This window comes from Pleurodeles waltl, chromosome 7, assembly GCF_031143425.1.
Source record: "Pleurodeles waltl isolate 20211129_DDA chromosome 7, aPleWal1.hap1.20221129, whole genome shotgun sequence".
NCBI classification, from domain to species: domain Eukaryota; kingdom Metazoa; phylum Chordata; class Amphibia; order Caudata; family Salamandridae; genus Pleurodeles; species Pleurodeles waltl.
The window spans coordinates 366,056,365-366,076,331 of record NC_090446.1 but is presented as its reverse complement, the minus strand read 5'-3'; the positions used below and the strand labels follow the sequence as shown (position 1 = coordinate 366,076,331).

Genomic DNA, 19,967 nt, shown 5'->3' with positions numbered 1-19,967 from the left:
GCAAATCACTGGGCTCTGTTGTGAAAGCCTGCAGATGGTACTGCCAGATGAAGGAAGCAATTAATCGTTATTAAAGGCAGTGTCTTTAAGGAGAGAGCTACGTTGTTGTCAGACCTGGACGAGATGAAATGGGTATCACAGTTGACTGTAGAATTGTGCAACATGTATTTTCTGTGAAATGCAGTACTACTTGTTATGAGCAGACTGGTACATTTATGCTCCTGATAATTAGTTGGGTGCTGCCTGTGAGGTGTGGTGATGGTTGCCTGAATGACTTATAACCTCTGTTCACAATGGAACTCGTGGTTCCCTTTGGTGGAGGCTGGTATCCTTCTTGGGTGATTAAACTGCATTTTGATGACTCTCCCTGGCTCAGTGGACACCGGTGCCACTTTAGAGCGTTGGGACTCTGTCTCCCAGGATGCACTTCGGTGATCAGTGGCAATCAAGCGATTGTTGCTACTGACTAACCATGGTGGGCTTCTACAACTTTTGTGGCCCTGGAGATGCAATGGTAAGTTAACAACTGAAGCTTGAAGTTCACCTCTTCAGTCTGGGGCTCCGGAACAACTTTTCTGCAAGCAGGGCACCACATGCACAGTCCTCTATTTGCTAACCCAGGAATAGCGGGTGCAAACCAGTCTTTGGTGCAGCCTCTTTTTGCCAGGTCCAGAGAAAAGGCAGGGCAGTCCTTCTTCAGTCCTGTCTCCAACGCAGGTGTGATATGTGTTCTGAGTGCTAGCGGTGGCATAATTATGCTCAGAAAATGCCCTCGGGGGATTCAGTGGTTACTAGCCAATGTGGTGCTAGGTCCCTTCCCCTCCTGCTGATGTCTTACTGCGATGTGTCATCTAGCTGTCCCAGAGTGCAACATTCTGACCACTCCTAAGATGACTGGACCCCTTTCATGGTGTGTGGAGCTTGGTGGCCTACCATAAGGGTGTGGCTACCTAATGGCTACTTTCCCTTGGGAAACCACTTTGGCAACTATTTTCCCCTCTGTCAGCATTGGCAACCTGTCTACCAGACCAAAAAGCAACCCTTCTTGTGTGTGTCCACCATATACCTTCCCCCTTTGAAGCTCGCCTTTTGGGCTTACACCCTGTGTAGCTTCCTGCCAAGAAAAGGTGACACCGCTTTCAGTGGCAGGCCTCTGTTTTCTTTCCTGACAGTAGTTCACACTTCTTTCAGAAGGGCAGAACACTGTCTTGTGGCCAGCATCTGCAAATGGCCAATGGAATACTTGGGTAACTGTGGCAACTTTTCTAAACCTGTTTACTTGAAAGTTACAATAAATTCGACTTGGGCATCAAGTCAGGTTTAATGTTAAGATTATTTTAGTAACTTTAATTACTAGCTGCAGTAGTCCCATTTCAGGTATTGCCTGTGTTATCTTCATGTAACTCTGTACTCGCTAGCCTTTACACAGCAAAAACATTTTTTGTTTTTTTTGCAGTTAAGGTGTATACAAATATATGGTCTACTTTTTAATATACAGTGCCCTTCCTTAGCAATCAATAGGCCTGCTGTAGGGATGAATTGTTTTATATATATCTATATGTTCGATGGCATGTGTAGCTACAGGTACACATGCTATGCATATCCTTTCCGACATGTAGTGTTGTGCTCGGAGTGTTACAAATTGTTTTTCTTAGAAGAATTGTCACTACACCTCCTTCAAAAACAAAAAGAAAGCTGGCTTTCCAAGAGGAACTGGACTTTGTACAGCCACCAGCAAAGGTGCAAAAACAAAAGATGCCAATACTTCTTCATACTTCTCCTCCTCATTCTCCACAATTATCTTTCTCACCTCACAACAGCCCACCACCAATGCCTTCTCCAACACATTCGTTATATTCACAGGGAGGTACGGCAGACCCATGGGATCTCTATGACCCTGATCCCATCCCAGATAATGACCCGGATACTTACCCATCAAAACGTTCTCCACCAGAAGATACCACTGCATACAACTAAGTCATATCCAGGGCAGTAGCTTATCATGGGGTAACCTTTCATTCAGAGCCATTAGAAGAAGATTTCTTATTTAATACACTATCTTCTACACATACCAAGTACCAGTGTCTCCCAATGTTACCAGGCATGGTTAAACACGCAGACCAAATTTTTAGCGAGCCTGTAAAATCTAGGATTATCACACCTAGAATCGAAAAAAAGAATAAGCCTGCACTCACTGACCCAGATTACATTACTCACCAGGTCCCTCCAGACTCAGTGGTAGTCAGTGCAACAAGAAAGAGGGCAAATAGCCAGACTTCAGGAGATGCACCTCCTCCTGATAAGAGCAGAAAATTTGACGCAGCAGGGAAAAAGTGTTGCTACACAGGCAGCAAATCAGTGGAGAATTGCAAATTCTTAGGCACTTTTAGCCCGGTATGATCGGGCCCATTGGGATGAAATGCAGGATATTGTACAGCATCTCCCAAAAGAGGGCACAGCAAGTAGTAGAAGAGGGGCAAGTGATTAGCAATAATCAAATAAGATCTGCCCAAGGAGTGTAAACACTGCCATCACAATCAGAAGACATGCATGGCTGCGCTCCTCTAGTTTTAAACCAGAAATTCAACAGGCTGTAGTTAACATGCCTTGTGATAAAAAGCACCTCTTTGGCCCAGAAGTGGACACCACTATTGAAAAACGGAGGAAGGTCTCCAATACTGCGAAAGCAATGGGCGCTTTGTACACCACCCCATGTAGAGGTTCATTTCGCAGGCCACAGTTTCTAGGAGATTTTAAACCACAATCCTCAGAGGCTTCCACCTCCCAAACAAAGCAACCACAACAAACCCAGTATTAACGAGGTGGGGTTAGAGGATTCTATAGAGGTCAATACTTCAGAAATAGAGGTATATTCCAAACCTCTAAACAAACAACAACACAACCTAAACAGTGACTTCCTTTTCTCCCTTCCACTCCACACATGTCCTGTAGGGGGGAAGACTACAGCAGTTGCACTCTCATTGGCAAAATATCACCACAGACAACTGGATATTATCATTTATCCGCAATGGCTATTGCCTAGAATTGATATCCACCCCTCCAAACATTCCGCCAAGATATCACAAGTTGTCCCCTGAAGGTACAGTTCTATTACAACAAGAAGTACAATCTCTACTGTTGAAGCAAGCAATAGAATTAGTTCCACAGTCCCAACAAGGAACAGAAGTATACTCACTATACTTCCTAATTCCCAAAAAAGATGGCACCCTCAGGCCCATATTAGACCTCAGGCCCCTCATTCTATACATCTTGTCAGACCATTTTCACATGGTAACTCTGCAAGATGTTAATCCACTACTGCAAAAACAAGACTTCATGACTGCTCTAGATCTCAGATGCGTATTTCCACATACCCATCCACCCAGCTCCCAGAAAATACCTCAGGTTTGTCATAGAAGGAAACCACTACCAATTCAAGGTGTTGCCATTTGGCATAACAACAGCTCCAAGATTGTTCACAATGTGTTTAGCAGTAGTAGCGGCTTACTTAAGAAGACAACACATCCACATCTAGACGATTGGCTAATAAAATCAAGCAATCTTACACAATGCCAAAACCACACTCGTTATGTGATAGAAACTCTGCACACACTAGGGTTCTCTCTAAACTACCAAAAATCACACCTTCAACCAGCACAAGTACAACTATTCGTAGGTGCTATCCTAAATACTCAACTACCCTTAGCGTATCCAAATATACAAAGGATACAAGCCTTCCTAAATTTAATACCACTCATACAGCCAAATCAGCAATACACTGTAAGATTTATCATGAAGATTCTAGGAATGATGGCATCTTGCATAGCAATAGTCCCACATGCAAGACTAAACACGAGGCCCTTAAAACAGTGCCTTGCACAACAATGGTCACAAGTACACAGTCAACTTCAAGATCTAGTGTTGATGGACCGCCAAACACATGTCCCTTCAATTGTGGAATCGCAGCAATTTAATGAAGGGGCGGTCATTTCAAGACCCTGTGCCTCACTCCATAATCACAATAGATGCATCAATGATCGGTTGGGGAGCTCACCTAAACAGTCCGACCATTCAAGATCAATCTCCACAACGGACTTCATGCCTTTGCCAACTGGATGGAGATAAGCCGCCTCAAACTTAACTATGATAAGACTGAGATGCTCATCCTCGGCTCCAACCGCCCAGCATGGGATGACTCCTGGTGGCCTGCCACCCTAGGAACTGCACCAATTCCCACCACCCATGCACGCAACCTCGGCTTCAAACTAGATTCATTGCTCACCATGACCCAGCAAGCCAACGCCGACTCATCCTCTTGTTTCAACACCCTCCACATGCTTCGCAAGACCTTCAGATGGATATTCACCGAAACCAGAAGAACGGTCACTCACACCCTCGTCAGCAGCAGACTGGACTACGGCAACGCACTCTACGCTGGAACAACTGTCAAGCTCCAGAGGAAACTTCAGCACATTCAGAACACCTCCACACGCCTCATCCTCAACCTCACATGCCACATACACATCTTAGCTTACCTCAGAGACCTCCACTGGCTCCCCGTCAACAAGAGGATCACCTTCAAATTCCTCATCCACAAGCACAAGGCCCTCCACGACTCATGCCCTGCCTACCTCAACGAGCGTCTCAGCTTCCACGTTCCCACCTGCCAGCTCCGCTCCGCCAACCTCGCCACCGTGCCCCCGCATCCACCGTACCACAAATGGCGGCAGATCCTTCTCCCACCTCGCCGCCAAAACCTGGAACTCCCTCCCCGCCAACCTACGTCTGACCCAGTACCTCCTGACCTTCAGGAAAATACTCAAGACCTGGCTATTTGACGAGCAGTAGCAACCCACCCCTCCAGCGCCTTGAGACTTAACGGGTGAGTAGCGTGCTTAACAAGTGATTGATTGATTGATTGGGATGCCAAACAAAAGCAGCTACACATAAATCAATTCGAATTATTAGCTGTCTTCCTTGCCCTAAAAGCATTTCAACCTCTTCTCAAACAGAAGAATGCTCTCATAAAAACAGACATGAGAACCATGTATTAGCTCAACAAACAGAGACACATTCATCTCAGCTGTCCCTTCTAGCCCAAACAATTTGGAAATAGGCAATTCACAATCAAATTCATTTACTAGCACAATACATTCCGGGGATAGGCAATCAGTTAGCAGATCTCTGCAGCAGAAATCACCAACATACACACGAATGGTTGATTTATGTAAAGCAGCTACATGGTCAACCCCTCATACATTTACAAAACACTTCTTTGTTGATTTCTTCTCACAGCAACAAGCCACTGTAGGCCAAGCTGTCTTAAAAACATTATTTCAAACAACTTAAACTCCTACAGGCCAGCCACCGCTTTTGGGAGGACTAACTGCTTTGTAGTCTATACATAGCATGTGTAGCTGCAGCTACACATGCTATCAAACGGAAAATGTCACTTAGCCAGTGTACATCTTTTTGTGGCATGTAGTGCTGCTGATTCGCATGCACCTCCCTCGTCCCCGGAAGCCTGTAGTCGTTTAAGTTTTACATATGTGTTTACATTTGCATGGACATTTCTTTGTATTTCTATACTGAATCACTCTTTCCTTCACCCTCTGCGGGAACAAAATCTAACAATGGAGTCGATGGCCATGCGCAATGGAACCGAGAGGAGTCGCTTGATCCTGTGACTCCGAAAATACTTCTTTGAAGAAAAACAACTTGTAAATCTCCAAGCCCAACACTAGATGTCGGAAGGGATATGCATATTATGCATAGCGTGTGAATCTGCAGCACTACATGCCACAAACAGATGTACACTGGGTAAGTGACATTTTCCACATGTCTATATTTTCGATGGCATGTGTAGCTGCAGATACACATGCTATGCATAGTCCTGCCATTTAGTGTTGGGCTCGGAGTGTTACAAGTTGTTTTTCTTCGAAGAAGTGTTTTCGAGTCACGGGATTGAGTGATTCCTCCTCTTCGGCTCCATTGTGCATGGGCATCTACTCCATGTTAGATTGTTTTCTTTCTGCCATCGGGTTCGGACGTGTTTCTTTTCGCTCTGGTAGTTCGAGTCGGAAAAGTTCTAAAAACTCTCTAATTCATCTGTATTGTTTCGACCGCGTATCATCTCCAATCGACACTTTGGTACCGTTGGATCCAACTTCTTTACTCGCCCTTCGGGGCACCCATGCCCAACTCGGGCCTGGTCGGGCCGACCGCGTGGAAGCCTCATGGACCGGACTCCATTTCGCTTCTGTCCTCAGTGCCACGCCAAGTTTCCATATACAGACCAACATCTCGCCTGTGATCTGTCTCTCTACAGATCATCAAGAGGATTCTTGTGAGGCCTGCAGATCCTTCCGTTTGAAGAAGACTCTACGAGACAGAAGAGCACGAAGGTTAGAAATGGTGTCGAAAAGCACTGAACGTCTCGACGTAGAGAAAGAGGAGATCATGCACACTGCAGTCTCCGTCCGAGGGTCCGATTCCGAGCAAGAGTCCGAGGAGGACAGAGACCGGTCACGGCAGGACAGTATGTGAGTACGCCTGCCCCTGTCCAATCCAAGCCCAAACATAAGGCCTTGGGAACGCCTCTGCCAGAAGGCCATGGCTCGACCCTCAAAAAGACCTCCGGTGACCAAGCAAAAACTTAGGCACTGAGAGAGGGCACACCACTGAAGCCTTCGGACTCGAGCCGAAGCACTGGCTCCGAAACAGGCAAACACCGACCCTTTGAGTCAAAGCCTCAAATCTCTTTCAGAGCCGAGGCCAACATCCACTTCCGGCCTTTCGATCCCGAGAAAACCGGCTTCGAAGCTGAAAAGACCCAGTTACACAGAGGAGCCTGGACTTCAGAATCAACTTAAAGAAAGCCATACATTTTCAAAGGAACTCCCACAGATGTAGGACGTTGATGAAAGGCATGCCAGAATTCACATCCATAAAGACACTAGCAAGATCATAACTGCACCTCCTCTGAAGCCTAAGAGGAAGCTGGCCTTTTAAGAACAATTGGACACTGACCAGCCATCGGCTAAAGTGCCAAGGCCTAAGCAAAGATCTCCACCTCCACAATTTTCACCTCCTCAGTCTCCTCACCTGCTTGTTTCTCCACCTACTACTCCTACACCTGCACAGTCTCCTGTACATTCTGTAGATTCACTACAGGACAATGTGGATCCGTGGGATCTCTACAAGCCAGATCCCATTGCGGATAACAGCCAAGACTGCTATCCTTCCAAATCATCGCCACCGGAAGATAGCACTGGATACACAAGTTCTGGCTAGGGCGGCATCATACCACAATGTCACCATGCACACCGAGCCCTTTGAGGATGATTTTCTTTTTAATACATTATCCTCCACACACACTATCTACCAGTCCCCTCCCATGCTTCCAGGCATGTTAAAGCACACACATCAAATATTTCAAGAGCCAGTCAAAGCCAGGATCATCACTCCCAGAGTGGAGAAAAAATATAAACCACCTCCCTCTGTCCCGGTATTCATTACTCAACAACTGCCTCCTGATTCTGTAGTTGTAAGTGCAGCTAGGAAAAGGTGCAACTCTCAGTCATCTGGTGATGCACCACAACCGGACAAGGAGAGCAGGAAATTTGATGCTGCTGGCAAGAGTAGCATCGCAAGCAACCAACCAATGGAGGATTGCCAACTGCCAAGCGCTATTGGCTAGGTATGATAGGGCCCACTGGGACGAGATGAAGGATATCATCCAGAATCTCCCCAAAGACCAACAAAAAAGGGCACAGCAAATAGTCGAGGAAGGGCAAGCTATTACTAACAACCAAATTAGATCAGCCCTAGATTCTGCAGACACAGCAGCTAGGACAATCAATACTGCGGTTACTATTCAGAGACACGCATGGCTTCGGTCGTCAGGGTTTAAGCCTGAAATTCAGCAGGCTGTCCTTAATATGCCATTCAATGAAAAACAGCTTTTTGGCCCTGAAGTTGATACAGCCAGCCATTGAAAAGATGAACAAAGACTCAGACACCACTAAAGCCATGGGTGCTCTGTATACCACGCAATACAGAGGTTAATTTTGGAAACCTCAATACAGGGGTGGTTTTAGAGCGCAAAAACCTGAGACATCCACCTCACAATCCAAATCATCTTACCAGCCTCCATACCAATGAGGTGGGTTTAGAGGAAATTATAAAGGCCAATTCCCCAGAGGTAGGGTAAAGTATCAGCCAACAAAACAAGCCTCACAGCCAAAACAGGGACTATATCTCTTCCCAAATCCCACCTCACCTGTGGGAGGAAGACTACAAACGTTCCACAACGATTGGATTCCCATTACAACAGACAACTGTGTATTGTCTATTATCCGCAATGGGTATTGCATAGAATTGGCACAAATTCCCCCAGATATACCTCCAATACCACACAAACTCTCCTCCCAACACATCTCCATGTTGCAAGAAGAAGTACAATCACTATTACTCAAACAAGCCACAGAGCTTGTACCACAAAATCAGATAGGAGCAGAGGTTTACTCCCTGTACTTCCTTATTCCCCAAAACGATGGAACCTTGAGACCAATATTAGATCTCAGAACTCTCAATCTTTACATCCTATCAGAACACTTTCACATGGTAACATTACAGAATGTAGTCCCACTGCTACAACAGCAAGATTTCATGGCAACATTAGACCTCACGGATGCGTATTTTCACATACCCATCCATCCAGCGCACAGAAAATATCTCCGGTTTGAATTACAGAGAAAACATTACCAGTTCAAAGTGTTACCCTTCGGGATAACAACAGCTCCCAGAGTATTTACAAAATGCATGGCGGTAGTTGCTGCCTACCTAAGAAGGCAACACATTCATGTCTTTCCATATCTGGACGATTGGCTAATAAAATCCAGTGGTCATACACAGTGTCAAAACCATACACATTATATAATACAAACCCTACACACACTAGGGTTCTCTATAAACTACCAAAAATCCCACCTGCAACCCGTGCAAATTCAACAGTATTTAGGAGCCACACTGAATACGCAAACAGCACTTGCAAGCCCAAGTCCACAAAGAGTGCAAGCATTCCACAATGTATTAGCATATTAGCACAAATTCATTCAAACCAACAGTACACAGTCAAATTTTTAATGAAACTGTTGGGCATGATGGCATCATGTATCGCCATTGTCCCAAATGCAAGATTAAACATGCAGCCTTTGCAACAGTGCTTTACAAAACAATGGTCGCAGGCACAAGGTCAACATCAGGATTTAGTGTTGATAGACCGCCAAACATGCATATCACTTCAGTGGTGGAATTCCACAAATCTAAACAAAGGGGGGCCATTTCAAGACCCTGTGCCTCAGACCATACTTACAACAGATGCATCAATGATTGGATGGGGGGCACACCTCAACAATCAACATTCAAGGACAATGGGACACCAAACACCAACAACTTCACATAAATCACCTAGAATTGCTAGCTGTATTCCTAGCACTGCGAGCCTTTCAGCCTCTTCTCGTTCACAAACACATTCTTATCAAAACAGACAACATGACTACAATGTATTACCTAAACGAACAAGGAGGGACCCACTCATCGCTACTGTCCCTTCTAGCACAAAAGATTTGGCACTGGGCAATACACAACAACATTCACCTGGTAGCACAATACATTCCAGTGATACACAACCAATTGGCAGATGTTCTCAGCCAAGATCATCAACAAACATACTTTCATCACTGGGAAACGCCAGACATAGACCTATTCGCCACCAGCGAAAAAGAAAAATGCCCAAACTTCGCATCCAGGTTCCCACACCTTCTATCCAAGGGCAATGCTCTGTGGATCAACTGGTCAGGAATATTTGCTTAAGCTTTCCCCCTCTCCCGCTCATTCCATTTCTAGTCGACAAACTGCATCAAAACAAACTCAAACTCATACTTACAGCACCAACGTGGGCACGTCAACCCTAGAACACGACACTGTTAGATCTGTCAGTAGTACCACACATCAAACTCCCCAACAGACCAGATCTGTTAACGCAAAACCAGCATCTAATCGGGCATCCAGATCCCAAAATACTCAATCTAGTGATTTGGCTCCTGAAGTCTTAGAATTTGGGTATCTACATCTTCCAACAGAATGTATGGAAGTAATTAAACAAGCAAGAAAACCCACTACCAGGCAGTGTTATGCGAACAAAATGGAAAAGGTTTGTGTTTTACTGTCAATCTAAGCAGATTGCCCCTTTTTCAGCATCAATTCAAGACATTGTAGGCTACTTGCTTTATCTGCAAAAAGCAAATTTAGCCTTTTCGTCCATCAAAATACATCTCACTGCTATTTCAGTGTATTTGCAAAATATACAACACACCTCTCTATTTAAGGTCCCTGTTTTCAAAGCCTTTATGGAAGGACTAAAACGCATCATACCACCAAGAACACCCCCAGTGCCTTTGTGGAATCTAAATATTGTACTCGCACGACTCATGGGTCCACCATTTGAACCTATGCATTCATGTCAGATTCAATACCTAACATGGAAAGTTGCATTACTAGTTGCAATTACCTCATTAAGAAGAGTTAGTGAAATCCAAGATTTCACTATTCAAGAACCGTTCATACAAGTACACAAACCTAAAGTGGTACTTCGAACAAACCCCAAATTTCTACCAAAGGTGATATCACTGTTTCGTATCAGACAGTGGAACTCCCAGTCTTCTTCCCACAGCCAGACTCTGTAGCAGAAGAGCGCTGCATACATTGGACATTAAAAGAGCTATAATGTATTACATTGATAGAACTAAATCATTTAGGAAAACAATACAGTTATTTGTGGCATTCCAGAAACCACATACTGGTAACCCTATCTCAAAGCAAGGACTAGCTAGATGGATAGTAAAATGCATCCAAACATGTTACCTAAAAGCTAAAAGGCAGCTATTAGTAACGCACATTCCACCAGGAAAAAAGTGGCAGCAATGGCTTTTTTAGTAAATATACGAATGACCGAAATCTGTAAAGCAGCCACTTGGTCAACACCCCATACATTTACCAAGCATTACTCTGTAGATATGTTAGCAACACAATAGGCCACAATAGGACAGGCTGTACTAAGAACACTATTTCAAACTACTTCAACGTCTACAGGCTGACCACCGCTTATGGGAGGCAAAACTGCTTTGTAATCTATGCATAGCATGTGTATCTGCAGCTTCACATGCCATCGAGCGGAAAATGTTACCCAGTGTACCTCTGTTCGTGGCATGTTCTGCTGCAGATTCACATGCGCCCTCCCGCCTCCCTGGGAGTCTGTAGCCGTTTAAGTTAAAACATTCATTTGTATATATGTATCTCTGTTCCATTTGCATGGACATCTCTTTTCTTTATACTCAATCACTCCTACCTTACCCCCTGCGGGAAAACAATCTAACATGGAGTCGATTCCCATGCACAATGGAGCCGAGAGGAGGAGTCACTCAATCGCATGAAGAAAAACAACCTATAACACTGTGGTTAGGACCAGTTTAAATATCAAAGTTGAGTTAGCAGTTTAATACTGCTTTACCAGTCTGCTGTGCCAGCCTGGGAGACATGCTTTACTTTGTCCTGAGGGACAGTTTAACTTGTTCCTGGTACCATATACTAGTGACTTAAAATTAAGTTAACTTATGCCAATTGAGTATAAGTCAGTTCAACACATACTTGTAGGTGGTATGGACCACTTGCAATGAGGTCTGGTTAGCACTGCATTCTGAGGCTCACAGTTCACGTCCAGAATTTACCACCCCGCCACCTTGTTGGGGTTAACCAACCCAAGAGCAGCGTCCCTGATTTATAACGTTCTGCATTTGCCCTCACCATACATTCTTTATAGTTGAAACAGCAGAGCTGTTCAGTGTGTTCTGCAAGCTTCTCTTTTATTTTTTGAGTAGCTTTTGTTGCAGCACAGGTTTTCTGGGTGTCTTTCCACAACTATGAGTCGTTTACTTGAGCTTCGACCAGTATTCGACAACACCCACAGCCACCGCAGTACACTGCCCTCTTATTACCATATTAAAGGCATTCCATTACAAGAGCACGTAGGAGGCAGTGCCTTCATTCTCTGCTAAATAATTCTGAATGCCCTCCTTTATGGTATTGTCAAAGACCCAGATCTAATACGTTTTAGACTTTCAGTCTTCAACTAAGTACGAGGGTGTGTGTTTTGACCCTTGTCAGTGTTATGATAGTTTTATGATTTGATATGGTCCTAGCAAGGTATTTCGAATCTTTTATCGCAGCATGGATATCCGGTTGTACAAAGCATCGTTGACTATGGAAATTATTTAGTGCAGAGAAGTAGGAGTAGTAATGGGTAGGTTACTCTCCAGTAATCCTAGCAGTAGAGAGATTTCTTTGCCTGTCATTTTTTGGGAGAGTTCTGCATGGGGTTGTTGTGATTTGTGTAACATAGGGCACACAACACTGTTGAAGTCTAAATCCCTCTTCCAATAAAGATAGAGTTTGGCATAAGGTGTGCTATCACTTTAAAAAAAACCTGTCCGGGAACCTAACCTGATCAGTATTAAGAGCATTTTTTTTTTTCCATTATGTCCCCCCCCCACCCCCCGAGGCTGTTAATTATGACATGACGTGCTGCTTTGTTTACCTTTTCCCCAGGACTTGGAATGGGACCCTGGGTCTCACTCAAATGAGACCTTCTCTTGCAAAGACAAAGTACTTTGTGTAACATGTTTGACTCTGCCAACCTTTATGTAGGCCCACCCCTTCATGTGTGGTCAGATGTTTTTTTTTGCAGCCGAGCAATATATATCCCCTTGCTTTTCATGTAGGCTTGGACTTTCTATATTTGTTCATTTTGTTTAGACACCAGACATTCCCAGGTACACTCCTATCTGTAGTGAGCCCCTATCTTTTAAGTCTAAAAATACTACATCACAACTTTGAAGTTAGTGATAATTTTATGCCATCTAGCAAAGTTGATTTGTAATCTCAAAAAAGGGTGCCCTCTGTTTTTGTTATCACCATTGTAAAGACTGGGAACACCATTATTATGCAGCTCATGCATGCTGCAAGATGTTGTGCTGGTCTTGTTAATGCAGTAATTTAGCCACCCCTGGAACACCAGGGAGATGGGGTCTTACATGGACCCTATGGGTGCGTTCTAGAGAAAAGAAGGGAGAGAGGCCCTCCAGAACTATATTTTCTTTAATCCAAGTTCCAGAAAGGTAACCATGTTAGTACCTTCCACATGCTTCGGCAGCCCAGTCGTGGATATTATTCCTACTAGCTCGTCCGTCGGCATCTTCAGCCATATACTCCAAAGATCGGATTCAAACTGCGAGGTCCAACATCTGCCCCTTCAAGTCTTCTGTTATTGGTGCTAGCGCAGCTAGAGACTGCTAGTTTTTTGTAGTTTTCCCCCATTTAGCACTTATAATTGTGCAAAATACCAATGTCATCAATCAGTGTCCATTTTGAGTCCAAGGCCTCTCTGGTGTCCTTGATAGCTAGTAGAACAGTCTAATTTATCCACTGGGGTGATGTTTGTATCTTGTAAAGACATAGTAGCCCTTTCCTCAGTGTTTCTATTTGACCGAGTCAATAACTGCTCACTTTTGTTAGTTTCCTTCCATTTAGATTGTCTTCCTGTGTTGTGCCAATAGTGTAACCACTGGTCTTGACTGGTATGTCTCCAGACCATGGTCCCCTGCTCTGCGGCAGCTGCACTGTGGTGGGATCAGAGGCCCGCAGTGGCAAGAACACTCCCTCCCCAGATTTATTTCTGTCACGAGGGTACACTTTTTTACCCCTAGGCTTTTTTCCGTCTGTGGCTTCTCATTATGCTAAATGTCAGTGTGTCCAGAAATGGGCTCAGATCAGCTCACCTGTTCTCCATTAGCAGAGAGCCCTTATGCAGTGCCCTGTGTGAACTGGCCAGTTGCCCGTGTCGTTTCTCTGTAGGCCTGCAGTCCCAGGCAGTCTGAAACGGTCAGTTAGCCGACTTCCAGTTGTAGGCCAGGGGTTGCTGCAGCCGTGACCCAGATCCTTACCTCACAGAGACCGCTGGCTGCTTATGTAATACAACCTTGTTCAACTTTCAGTCTGTTGGGTAGCGCAGGCACTTGCACCACCACAGTGTTCTCATGGGGTCTGATCTACGAATCCTGGCCCCAGTGTGTATTTTGGGTGTGGGGGGGTTGTTTGGATGGGGCATAGCACAGTTTCACCTTACGGCCATGCCTCACCTCTGGCACTGTTGTATAGAGCAGTGGGAGCTGCCATGTTGGATTTTCCCCTCGTGGTCGCAGTCTGACTTGGCCATCACATCTGAGCCTGGAAAGCATCTATATCTCTATTCATGGGAAGGGGTGAAGAAGGCAAAGCTCCCCATTCTGCACTGGGGGAAGAGAGGGGCAGAAATTGCATCAGGATGGTGCAGGATGGCAGGGACTCAATTGGAGCTCCTCACTTGCTGCTTACTCGATCGACGTCAGGCCACCTCTCTATTTCTTAGTCCTAGAAGAAAGATGGATGCTTGAGTTCTGTCCTCAAACTTTGCCTCTTGAACCGTTCAATAGACCAAATGTGTTTAAGATGTTTCTGAGACGTGTTTCTTTTAGCCATCAATATGGGAGAGTGGATAGTGCCCTTGGGCTTCTAGGACACTTATTTGCATCTATCTCCCTACAGACGTTACTTGAGGTTTATAGAGGTGTCCTAGTGCTATCACTTCATAATCTTACCATTTGAACTGGCAACCACACGTTTTCAGAAAAGTGTTGTTAGTTGTGGCAGCTTCTGTGTAGAGATTGAGAGTCCATGTACTTTTGTACTTGGATGATTGGCTGCTGAAGGTATGGGTTCCCGCAAAGATCAAGGAACATCTTCAGTGCACTATGACCTTTCTCCACAACTAGGGGTTTATGATCAATACCCAAAAGTCGCAAATTACTCCCACGTTGGGTCCTTATATTCATAGTGGAAGACTTGAAATGGATAAGGACTTTTCCTCTCCCTCCTGAGGCTTGGGGACGTTTGGATATAATTCCAGTGTGTGTGACTCAGACACGGATCTGGGTTCTGAAAGTCCTAGGTTTGTTGAATCTATTAGCAGTGAGGGTCAAGGACCATGTGATGGGAGTTAATTCGACTGCTCAGTAACAGGGCATTTTTTTCGATTGATGGCACACCTTGCAAACTGCTTAAAAGTAAGATGAAGTGCTCTCAATCGCCTCTCTTACACCTATGTGAACATCACACCAAAATGATGGACAAGGCATTCACATGATTGGGGTGTGTCTGTGTGGATGTCATCACTGTTACCCTAAACAGGTAATGTCCCCAGCTTTGTGCTATACACTGTCTTCACGTTCAGTTGGTCAGAGGACCTGCTAATGTATTTCTATTGATTACACTTCCCTTCAGAGTCCTGCAGATGCAGTGGGAAGATCAGGCACAGTTGGTACTGATTGCCCCAGACTGGGGTGAGGATGGTTTATTGCGGCAGTCTGCTGGCGCTCTGCATTAAGCTCCCTCTCTCTCATGCAGGATTAACCAGCTCTTTCAGCAGGATGCTCTTGTCCTCCACCCCAGCCCCAAATCTGTGGATATTGAGCAGTTCAGCTGGAGCCCTTTTGCACACCATCTAAAGTTGCAAATATCATCTTGGCTGCCAGGAAACCCAACACAATTTATTGGTTTGGGTTGGAAGGCCAAATCAATTTCACCATGCCTTTTCTATAGTTTGTGTTTCACATTGTCTCTTGCTTAGCAGGGCTATTTTAAAAGATAATTTGGATACCTTGTACTACCTCAAGTCTTCGTGACAGCCACCATTGTTTAGATTGCCAGTAGTGGTTAGTTTTCTGAAAGGTTTATTCATTTTCTCATGCTTTGTTCATTGTGCCTCATTGGGATTTCAGATTTGTTGACTTTTCCCATTTGAGCCGATGCACTGTTGCACAGTTTAACTTATGAATAGTGTCTTCTTAGTGGCAATAGCGTAAGCCCCTAGAGTCAGTCAACTACACACCCACCGTGTTTGTCAACTGTTCACAGTAATCTCCCCAGATAAAATGGTACTTCACACCAGTACATCTGTTCTTTCTAAAGTGGTATATGCTTTTAACATAGGCCAGACTATTATCCCTCCATTTTTCTTCCCACCTCCTTCCAAGGATGGAGGAGCAGTTGTCTAGACTGAATCACAGTTGTGCGGTATCCTGCTACATCAACAACACGTAATAAGACACAGTGGATAATCACCTCTATATGAATTTTGTTGAAGCCATTAAGAGCAAAGCTGTGACCAGGATTGTGCACAATCCACAAATAAGACTGTGTTCGATGGCATCTGTCGCTGTAGATACACATGGTATGCATGAGCTCGCCATCTGGTGTTGGGTCGGAGTGTTACAAGTTGTTTTTCTTCGAAGAAGTGTTTTCGAGTCACGGGACCGAGTGACTCCTCCTTCTGTGCTCATTGCGCATGGGCGTCGACTCCATCTTCGATTGTTTTCTTTCCGCCATCGGGTTCGGACGTGTTCCTGTCGCTCCGGGTTTCGGAACGGAAAGATAGCTGAAAACGGAAGATTTTCGACGGTATCGTTGCGATCCGGTTCGAGATAGACACATACGACGACGCGTTGAACATCGAAGCGCTTCGGTGCCCTTCGGGGTAGATTTCGGCACCCCGTCGGGGCCTAGTCGGCCCGACCGCGTGGAGAACAACGCCGATGGAACGGACCCTGTTTCGATTCTGCCCCGAATGCCACAACAAATATCCTTATACGGACTTACACTCGGTCTGTAACCTGTGCCTGTCACCCGAGCACAGCGAAGAATCCTGTGAGGCCTGTCGGGCGTTCCGGTCCCGAAAAACTCTGCGCGACCGTCGAGCGAGAAGACTGCAGATGGCGTCCACGCCAAAGGAGCGTCGACAGTTCGGGACAGAAGAGGAACAGGAGGAATCCTTTTCCATCCAGGATTCAGACTCCGACGAGCTAGACTCTACAAAAACTGTGAGTAAGACGTCGAGATCAGAACTTAAAAAAGGAAAGAAGGCCCAGGGGACGCCACTGCCAACCGGCCATGGCTCCACCCAAATTCTCGGTGACCAACGATCGGCATCGAAAAAGGCCCATTCAGTGTCGAGATCGTCCGACTTCGGTCGAGACACCGGCACGCAGCCTCCTCGGGACCGAGAGAGTGCTAAACAGAAGCATCGACACCGAGAGTTCGGTGTCGACACGGATCGACGCCGAGACAGTGGCGCCGAAGACCATAGAGGCCAAGAATTTTCGGCACAGAAAAAGAGGAAGGTTACCTCGGAGCCGAAAAAACAATCAACAGGGTTTTCGGAGCTGAAAATAGCGACATCAGACCCTGTTTCAGGCTCCTATACTGAAGAGCATTCTATGTCTTCACAAATGAAGAAACATAGATTTGAACAAGAACTGCAATCCACGGACGTGGATCACACGCAAAAGCGTATCTTTATTCAGCAGGGGACTGGGAAGATCAGTACCCTTCCACCTGTCAAACGAAAGAGAACGCTTCAGTTTACTCCTCAGCAACAAACAGCACAAAAGGTAACACCTCCTCCCTCGCCTCCACCTGTAACTCCGGCTTCGCCAACTTACACCCCGTCACATTCGCCAGCTCACACCGCCATGAGCCACGATGACCAAGATCAGGATGCGTGGGACTTGTACGACGCACCAGTGTCTGATAACAGCCCAGACACATACCCAACTAGGCCATCACCACCAGAAGACAGCACAGCCTACTCACAGGTGGTGGCTAGAGCAGCACTATTCCATAATGTGGAACTACACTCGGAACAAGTAGAGGATGATTTTTTATTTAACACCCTCTCTTCAACCCACAGCTCCTACCAAAGCCTGCCGATGCTCCCAGGCATGCTACGCCATGCAAAGGACATTTTCAAGGAGCCAGTTAAAAGTAGGGCAGTGACGCCTAGGGTGGACAAAAAGTATAAGGCGCCTCCTACGGACCCTGTATTCATCACCTCTCAGCTGCCACCAGATTCTGTGGTGGTAGGGGCTGCCAGAAAACGGGCAAATTCACACACTTCTGGGGATGCACCTCCCCCAGATAAAGAAAGCAGGAAGTTCGATGCAGCCGGGAAGAGGGTTGCTGTCCAAGCAGCAAACCAGTGGCGCATCGCAAATTCACAAGCGCTGCTAGCGCGATACGACAGAGCCCACTGGGATGAGATGCAGCATCTCATTGAACATCTCCCAAAAGATCTGCAAAAAAGAGCAAAACAGGTTGTTGAGGAGGGTCAAAACATTTCCAACAATCAAATACGCTCCTCCATGGATGCAGCAGACACGGCCGCAAGGACCATTAATACGTCGGTTACCATCCGTAGGCACGCATGGCTCAGAACGTCTGGTTTCAAGCCGGAAATTCAGCAGGCAGTGCTTAACATGCCAGTAAACGAAAAACTTCTGTTCGGTCCGGAGGTCGACACAGCCATAGAAAAGCTCAAGAAGGACACTGACACTGCCAAGGCCATGGGCGCACTCTACTCCCCGCAGAGCAGAGGATCCTATAACACCTTCCGCAAAACACCTTTTAGAGGAGGGTTTCGGGGTCAGGCCACACAAGCTAGCACCTCACAGTCCGCACCGCCCACCTACCAGGGACAGTACAGGGGAGGTTTTCGGGGCCAGTATAGAGGGGGGCAATTCCCTAGGAATAGAGGAAGATTTCAAAGCCCCAAAACCACTACCAACAAGCAGTGACTCACACGTCACTCACCCCTCCCACACAACACCAGTGGGGGGGAGGATACGTCAATATTACGAAGCATGGGACAAAATAACTACAGACACATGGGTCCTAGCAATTATCCAACATGGTTATTGCATAGAATTCATGCAATTCCCTCCAGACATACCACCAAAATCACAAAATTTATCAAAATACCATTCACAGCTTCTAGAGATAGAAGTTCAAGCACTACTGCAAAAAAATGCAATAGAATTAGTACCAAGCACACAAATAAACACAGGAGTTTATTCACTGTACTTCTTGATACCAAAAAAGGACGAAACACTGAGACCAATTCTAGACCTCAGGGTAGTAAACACATTCATCAAATCAGACCACTTTCACATGGTCACACTACAAGAAGTGTTACCATTGCTCAAAAAACAAGACTACATGACAACCCTAGACCTCAAGGACGCATATTTCCATATACCAATACATCAATCACACAGGAAATATCTAAGGTTTGTATTCAAAGGAATACATTACCAATTCAAAGTATTGCCTTTTGGTTTAACAACCGCTCCAAGAGTATTCACAAAATGCCTAGCAGTAGTCGCTGCACACATCAGAAGGCAGCAAATACATGTGTTCCCGTATCTAGACGACTGGCTAATCAAAACCAGTTCGCTCACACAATGCTCAAACCACACAAATCAAGTCATACAAACCCTCTACAAACTAGGGTTCACCGTCAACTTTGCAAAGTCAAACATTATGCCAAGCAAAGTACAGCAATATCTAGGAGCCATAATAGACACGACAAAAGGAGTAGCAACGCCAACTCCACAAAGGATCCACAATTTCAACAGGGTCATTCAACACATGTCTCCAAACCAAACAATACAAGCAAGAACAATACTACAGCTCCTAGGCATGATGTCCTCATGCATAGCCATTGTCCCAAACGCAAGACTGCACATGAGGCCCTTACAACAGTGCCTAGCCTCACAGTGGTCTCAAGCACAGGGTCACCTTCTAGATCTGGTGTTGCTAGACCGCCAAACTTACCTCTCGCTTCTATGGTGGAACAGTACAAATTTAAACATAGGGCGGCCTTTCCAAGACCCAGTGCCACAGTACGTAATAACAACAGATGCTTCCATGACAGGGTGGGGAGCACATCTCAATCAACACAACATAAGAGGACAATGGAA

At 45.5% G+C, this 19,967-nt stretch overlaps 1 protein-coding gene across 3 annotated transcripts in view; it reads left to right on the top strand.

Moving 5' to 3' along the window:
- Positions 1–19,967, top strand: part of ITCH (itchy E3 ubiquitin protein ligase) — a 779,961-nt gene that overhangs the window by 207,783 nt on the left and 552,211 nt on the right. The window lies entirely within an intron of this gene.